This window comes from Nematolebias whitei, chromosome 19, assembly GCF_014905685.2.
Source record: "Nematolebias whitei isolate Nwh7 chromosome 19, NemWhi1, whole genome shotgun sequence".
Taxonomy (NCBI): domain Eukaryota; kingdom Metazoa; phylum Chordata; class Actinopteri; order Cyprinodontiformes; family Rivulidae; genus Nematolebias; species Nematolebias whitei.
Window position 1 is genome coordinate 33,068,075 of NC_056516.1, and position 7,807 is coordinate 33,075,881.

Here is a 7,807-nt window from a genome sequence, read left to right on the forward strand (position 1 = left end):
TAAATAATTTTCTTCAATTTGTCTCTTTAATGCAATGGAAATATTTGTAACATAAATACTTAACACCTGCTCTTTAATACTGTTAATACAATTTTTTATACTTTTAAACGTAGAGTATTTTTTCATTCAAGACAAACTTAACACAATTTTTAATTTCAACGTTCAAAAAAACAGTTTTGAGGAAACTAACAGCGTCAAAAAAACACTTTTTAAACTTTACTTAATGAACATAAATGTGTTTGCACTTCTTCAGATTATTACAGAAATCTCTTTTTACATAAAACTGAACAGAATCGTCACGTAGTCAGACCAAGTAGTGGGCTTAATTTGTAAACTGATCAGTGCTGGAACGCAAGTAGCGGGGGGAGGGGGGTCCTCCACCAGAACATTTTCAATAAAGTACATGTGATTTCCTGCATTTTGGTGTGTGTTAACAGGTTGATAAACATCTACATGCTTCTAAAAAAAATATTTTTTTTTGCGGACCCCCAAGCACCGGCTCACAGACCCCCAGGGGTCCAGGGACCCCAGTTTGAGAACCACTGGTCTATGTCACTGGTTTATAATGAAACACAGCGTTTTATTTTCATACAAACAAAATAGTTTAAGAACATGTAATTTGCTGTTTAATATATTTATTGTTTAAATTGTTTCCTGCCTCCTAATGATTCAAATATTTTCGTGTTTTTAAAGTTTGACAACTTTCAGAAACACAACGCGCCTCACGCTTTGCAGCTGTGATCACCGTCTGGTGGAAAAACTGAAACTTTTATTTGTTTTGTCTTTTAGGTCCAAGTTGAATTTCAGGAGAAATTTTGTGCTTTTTTTTTTTTTTTTTTTTTTTTTTTTTAAATTCATGGTAAAAAATGCTAACGCTAGATGCTAACGCTACTAATGACACAAACCTAAAACGTTGACTGAACAAAATGTTCACTTGAAGCAAAAATGGCGACGGAGCTGCGAGGAAACGGTTGGACGGCTCAAAGGACGAATGTCTGTCATTTTGTTTTCGTCACTAAATGTTACATTTGAATGAGCATGTTACACGTGCGCATTTAAAACTAACCATAAACATTCTTACTCCTGATTGGTTAAGACACATTCCTCTGACTGATACCGGCCAATCAGGAGAGGCGGCTCTGCACCGCGGTTTCAGAATGGAAAAGAAATGGACTTGGACCGTTTATATTTGAGCTGATGGGGTTCCTGAACATGTGAAAGTGTTTTTTTTTTTTTAACTCTTCACTAAAATCTTGTATTATAGTTCTTCTGCAGATACATTATTGTCAAGTGTACGCTTTAAGTTCCACTTTAAAACCAGTCATGATGTTGGACTAATGTAACTCTTGGTGCTGGCTTTACTCTAAAGTCTTAAACTCAAGTATTAACAGATTGTTTATATAAATATAGAGACTATTTCCTCGTGAGGGAAAGTATTTATATCTATATATACGAACAGTATCCTGAGAGATATTAGCTAAACAATCCAAGGCTGTGTTTGAGTTGTCCATTTGTTCAGGATCTGGTCGGCTTTGTTGTGACGAGAATATTTTAGCTGCTTTTTAGTGCAGACGCCTGTAAACGTCGTCTATAAAGTGCTAACTATGTCTGCAGCTTGCTATTATAATTAATTTACAGCTGATGCTGTGTACTGCCGAGGAGTTGTTTACGACCTGTGACCGTGCCACTCTGGCTCTGAAAAATGTTCAGTTGCACTTTTTGTCGTTAATGTGAATTCATCTTTTTAAGAGTTGGAGCTGCAGCTCATGTTTGTGAACGACGGTTGCAGCAAAACCAAAGGGAAATACCCAAACAAAATCCATGCTGCTCATGTGCTGCTGTGAATTCCTGATGCATTCAAGAGCTGTTTGTTAAGAGACGCCAGCAGCCGTTCTCCTCGTCCCCATAGGAGCCTTGTTTATTCTGAGACTTTTTTTAAAATTGTACATGAATTACTGAACAAAGACGACTCAAACAGAATGTTTATGCTGTTAGCTTTCAAACTGCTAGATCTGTTAAATGCAGAATTCTGTTACAAGAACTGAATTTATTACAATAATGTAGTAAGCAGGAATTGTATCATTCTATCATTAATCTATTTCCAGATAACCATAATCACTTTAAAGAGCTTAGCGACGTGCTATGATGCTAACTTCTTGTGCAGTTTTTATACTTTACGGTTAAAATGTCCTCTCACATTTGAATTGGAAAAACTAAATTTAATAACAGATTTAATGGTTTACAACTAAAATTTATCTTTCAAGTTAAATATTTAAATATTGGAGCAGCAGGGGTATGTTGTATTCGGCTAATGCTAACCTGTTAGCAATGAGCTACTAAGCCATTTGTCAGTTAGTTATGCATTAATTGATGCATTTCCTGTGCTTTTCCTCACATTTAAATTGAAAACTTTATTTTAAATTAAAGGTAGAACAGAATTAATTGACAAATAAAATGCATCCTCAAAGTTAAATATTTTATATATTCGAGCGGGTGGGTTTCCCGCATTTGGCTAATGCTAACTAGCTAACGCCTTTTGTCAGTTGCCAGTAAATTATGAATAAATGTAGGATCTAAAACTTGCATTTGAATCCAAAACCTTAACTAAATAGAATTTTAAAACGGTTACTGGTGAGAAAAAAGGAGGAACTTGATTCACGTGAATGATTATTTTTAAATCTGAGCAGGTTATATCACATTTGGCTAATGCTAAATTGTTAGCAATGATTGGATCTAATAAACTGCGAGCGCCCCAAAATTTATTTGTTTATAAATATGAACCCTTTAAAAATAGTTTTACTACATTAGTGTGCCGGAGTTACATTATATGACAAGTGTTTATAAATTGTAGGTAGTTTATATCTTTTAGCGGCTAAATTTATTAAAGTTTTTGCGATTAACTCGTATTAATTTTGTCAGATACGTTTTGACTTGTTTTATTTTTCTTTTCACTGTTTTGCTTTATTATCTTGTGCCTTGAATGCATCACCTGCAACATAATTTACAGTAAGAAGCTAATTTTACACGAAATTGACAGAAACATTTGTGGACTTGAATATAAAGCCAGTGTCCCGAGTCTCATTAGCCCGACATCTATACATGCTCATATTTTGAATGTTTGTTTGTTTGTTTGTTTGTTTTGACCACTATTAAAGAAAAAGCACATATTTGTTGTTGTGAAAGCAGCATCATGTTACCTTACGCTAACCATCAGCCTGCTACTTTAAACCTAGCTGTGACTAAAGTTTACCAGATAAGCAACTGAAATAGCAAACAGTTTTTTGGCATTTTGTTGTTTTTTTCAAACTGTAAAAATAATTGTATTTATGTATGATTTCATGTAAAGATGCCTTGAGACGTACAGAAGGTACAAACTTATCAATGCAACCATAGGGACGATGGCGTTCAGACCTCACAAGTGCTTTTATATTCAATATTTGAACGATTCGGGGCGAGTTTCAACAGCCAGACGTCGTCCTCCACGACCGTCGTCACCAAACAGTGTCACATTTTATTATAAATATTTGATGTATTAAATTGGGAAAAGTACCCCGTTAAAACGAATTTGTAAAATAGCTGCTGCCAAATGATTTTGACTGAAGGTTTGGTTGTTAAAACTCGCCCTGCGACTGAAAACCTTTCATTGCCTTTTTTAATTCCTTTCATCCGCTCCGAACGGTTCGACACTATCGATGTGAAACTTTAAAATAAGTGCATTTATTCTGGATGAAAAGGTTTTTTGTTGTTTGAGACTCTTTTTGTTGTTTCAGCTTCATTTGGAAGTAAATGCGTCACTAACTATATTAAAGCGAAATGTTTTTAGTTCAAATGTATGGAGGCGTTTTGACAGAAGTCGAGCACGCTTCATCACAAAATGCTAAATAACATGAAACAAACATGAACTAAAAAAAACTAACTTTAAAATTAAAGTTTTATAGATGGCACAATTAAATATAATTACCAAAATGAAAAGTTGGAGTACTTTACTGTTCTCCCTGCAGTTTTTTGGACCTTAAACTAATTTGAATTTAATCACTTTTTAAGGACAGTTGAGTCAAAACATACATTAATAAGAATATTCACTGTTTTTTTAACTTTCTGGAAGTTTCGGAAGCTTTTTAAAGAATTTAAATGAATACATTTCAAATATTTTCCCCACTGATTTAATAGTTTTTTTTTTAATAACTCTGCTGTCTTTGTAAGAATAAATGTTTAAAATCCCCTCAGTTCCATACAAGTACGTCTAAATGTATTAATTTTTGTGTATTTTTTCGAAGCAGTTTTGTCTCGAACTGTTCGTCTCAGCTCAGAATGTAAATCTGCCTCTTTAAGGAGAACCGGACGTGTTCTGTTAGGATCCTGCAGAACAGAGTGATGTTTGTCTGTCCTGAGTCCAACTGCATGGAAACTCTGCGAATAAACTGCTTCTGACCCGGAGCCGTGTCCGTTGTTGTTTATGAAGCATTCACGCTGTTGTGATACGTTTTTCTTCCGTACGTTTTTCAGCATCTTTCTCGTTCCACAATTTTAAGTTATTTCAACAAATCGTATATAAAATGTTCAGCTCTTTTTCAGGACAATCCTGCTGTGACTTTTGGTGCAACTTTAGCTTTTTGAAATGTTTAGCCTTTTCTGCCATTTCTTTCTCATAAAATGGATCGAGCTCATTTTACGTCTTTCAAATCTTTAGATCTGTTTACAACCTTTTACTGCTCCTTTCACATTTTGTTCTGTTCAGCTTCCTTGTGCACATTTAAACTTTTTTTCAGCTAATTTCAGCTGTTTTGTGCTCCTTTCAAATTTCAACCAAATTCAAGTTTTCAATTTCTGTTAGTTACAATTATTTCAGCTATTTAGCTGTATATGAAAAATTTAGCTTTTTCAGCTAATTCCACATTTTTGGCACTCATTTCAACTTTTTTCAACCTAATTCAGCAAACATGCTCCGTCTACTTCCTTTTGCTAATTTAAGCTTGTTCTACATTTTCAGCTAGCTTTTTAAGCTAATTTCAGTTTTCAGATAAATTCCAAGTTTTCCATGGTAATTTCTGCGACTTTCAGCCTAATTACGGTCACATCTTTCTGCTAAATTTCAGCTTTGTTGCACTCCTTTCCACTTTTTTCTGGTAGTTTCAGCCTTTTCTGCAATTTCAGCTAGCTTTTTTTTTTTTTTTTGTTAATTTAGCTTTTTTCCAGCTAATTCCACTTTTTTTTTTTTTTTTTTTAGCTCATTTTAGCACTTTCTGCTTCCTTCTGATAGTTTGAACTGAGTTTTCAGCTTCTTTTCAGCTACTTTTACCCAATTTCAGCTTTTTTAAATTTTTTTTAACAAATTTCCTAATTTTTGTGCCAATTTCTGATTATTTAAACCTACCGGTAATTCAGCAAATGTGTGTTCTTCTCCTTTCTTCTGCTTATTTAGGCTTTTTCTTCCATTTCAGCTACATTTCAGAATGTTTTTAGCTACTTGCAGCTGTTTTTCAGCAAGTTCTGCAATAAGCATTAACTTTGCATTTTGACAGGAAATGCAAATTTATCTACTGGTAGTTTCAGTAGTTTGCTTAGTTATAATTTTATAGTTTTTATTGCGCCTACTGTAGACTCTGGCAACTTTAGCACTTATAAGTCTGATCTTCTCCTACAACAATAAGCTTTATATTTACAAATTTATTTAAGTCTTTCTGCTAATTTAGTTTAAAAAAAAAACCCAGTGCAGATGTGATCATATGTTTTGTTTATTAAGACAGCAACAACAGAGCAGCTGCAGAACAGTCGGACAAAAGTAAAAAATCACAGGAGACACATCGGGAAATATTTTGTGGGTCAGAACCAACATCTGGTCGTCTGACGCCACTACGGCTCAAAAACAGCCGTGGCACTTTAATCAGGTTATCTGGGTCTGAAAATCCACCGAATCCCAATTCATGCAGCGTTTACTGAACAGTGAAAATACTTATTCTTAGCTCAGAGGTTAGATTTCATATTGTTGTTTTACATTTCACCCAACTATAGAAAGAAATAAGATACAATTATATCTGTTCTTTTCCCGTTTTACATTCCAGTGGGAAAATCTGACGTACGTTTTGTTTCATAGATTTATTTCCTCAATAAAATTTAAAAGGGAAAGGAGCCACTGAAGATGTTAAAACTAATCCTCTTCCACATTAAACTTAGTTTCAAGTCAGAAAAAAAAAAACCCTGACATTTTTAAACATGAAACGGATCAATGTTGAAACCCACTGAGCAACGTGCACAAGCTAACGGGGTGTTTTACCGTTAGCATCTGCCCTGTGGGGTTCAACCCTCCTGCTGCCCTCGGGTCAAACAGGCCCACAATGCAACCTGCTTCAGATTAACCAATTCCTAAAAGATGATGAACACCAAGTATCCACCGTCAAGAGAGAAGTCTCGTTTTATTTTTTTTTTAAGTTAGCCGAGTGCTAGTTTGAGCTTGTTCGGCTGTGCGTGCTATTAAAACTGTCGAGATGAAAACTCTTTCATGTAGTTTGAATATTTTGTACCAAAACAAATCACATTTCATTAAGACCTCAGAAAATGTTGCCAATTTGTAGAAAAACAAGGGACAGGCCACGTTCTTAAAGAAATGACGAGATAAAAAGGAGTAAAAACTGCCTGGTTTATGTAAAACTTCCAGTTTAACAGTTTTTACGATTATGGCCTTTATAATAATTTAAAACAGGACAGGCTCAGGAATTACAACAGTTTGTTTTTCGTTCGAAACACCCTCCGATTTTCTGTAAAACCTTGTTTTTACGTCAAATTTTACGAAGCTCAAAATCTATATTTCCCCGCCAGGACGTTCAAATAAAACCATGAGACAAATCTACAGGAATACATTTTTATTTGTCACTTCGCGGCACCACAACGGACCTCGTCTTAAAGAGTAATTTGGTCGGACAAACTTGTTTTGAAGGTCAACGTGGGCGAGTGTTAAAACAGTGAGTAACCGGAACATCTCAGGTTGAGTAACAAACGGTTTAGTGTTTTGGACAACAATGGAAGCATTCACAACTTAAAGAAACGCTCCAGAACTTCTGGTCAAGTTCAGCTCAGCAGGTCAGAAAAGGAGGAATTTAAATCAACGTTTAGGCTCAATCTGATTCAAGATGGCCGCCACCGCTAACCCAAAGCACGGCTCCACCTCCGAGAATTTTAAATTGAGCTGAAGTTTGTCGAAGTAGCTGAGAGTCATTCCCAACACATCCTCCGAGTGCTACAGGACCGTGTGACAGATCTGAAACGACCAAAAAGAAAACTAAGGCTTTTATTTCATAGATCCATTTCATTATTATTTAACTCTTTAATAAAATCGTTAAAGTCTGAGAAATTCTTTGGCTCGCAGCTGAACTCAGAACTGAAGGAATCTGTGGCAGCTTATATATTTTTATAAAGTAAAAACAGAAAAATGTTCATTTTGCTGCTTTTCTTCGTGTTCAATCACTTGAAGGAGATTTTTTATGCGTTTCTTGACTTTAAAACGATATTTTTTTTTAAATCCCCTGCTTTTTATCTTTATAAACCACTAACGAGACATAAATGCTGTTTTGAGATGCAAATAAAGCTAAACTCTGACAGAGGAAAAGTTGAGAGGTGAAAAACTACAACTATGGAGACAGTCGTGTGATTCCGTTTCGTTAAAGATGTTTTATTTTTTTAAATGTTTTATGAAGAGGTGGAGACGTTTAAATGAAAATAAACCAAAGTTCTCCTCTTAAAGTGCTGCCATGTGTCAAATAATTCACTGCCATCTCACAAATCTCATTTTCCAAGGCTGTTGCAAACCACC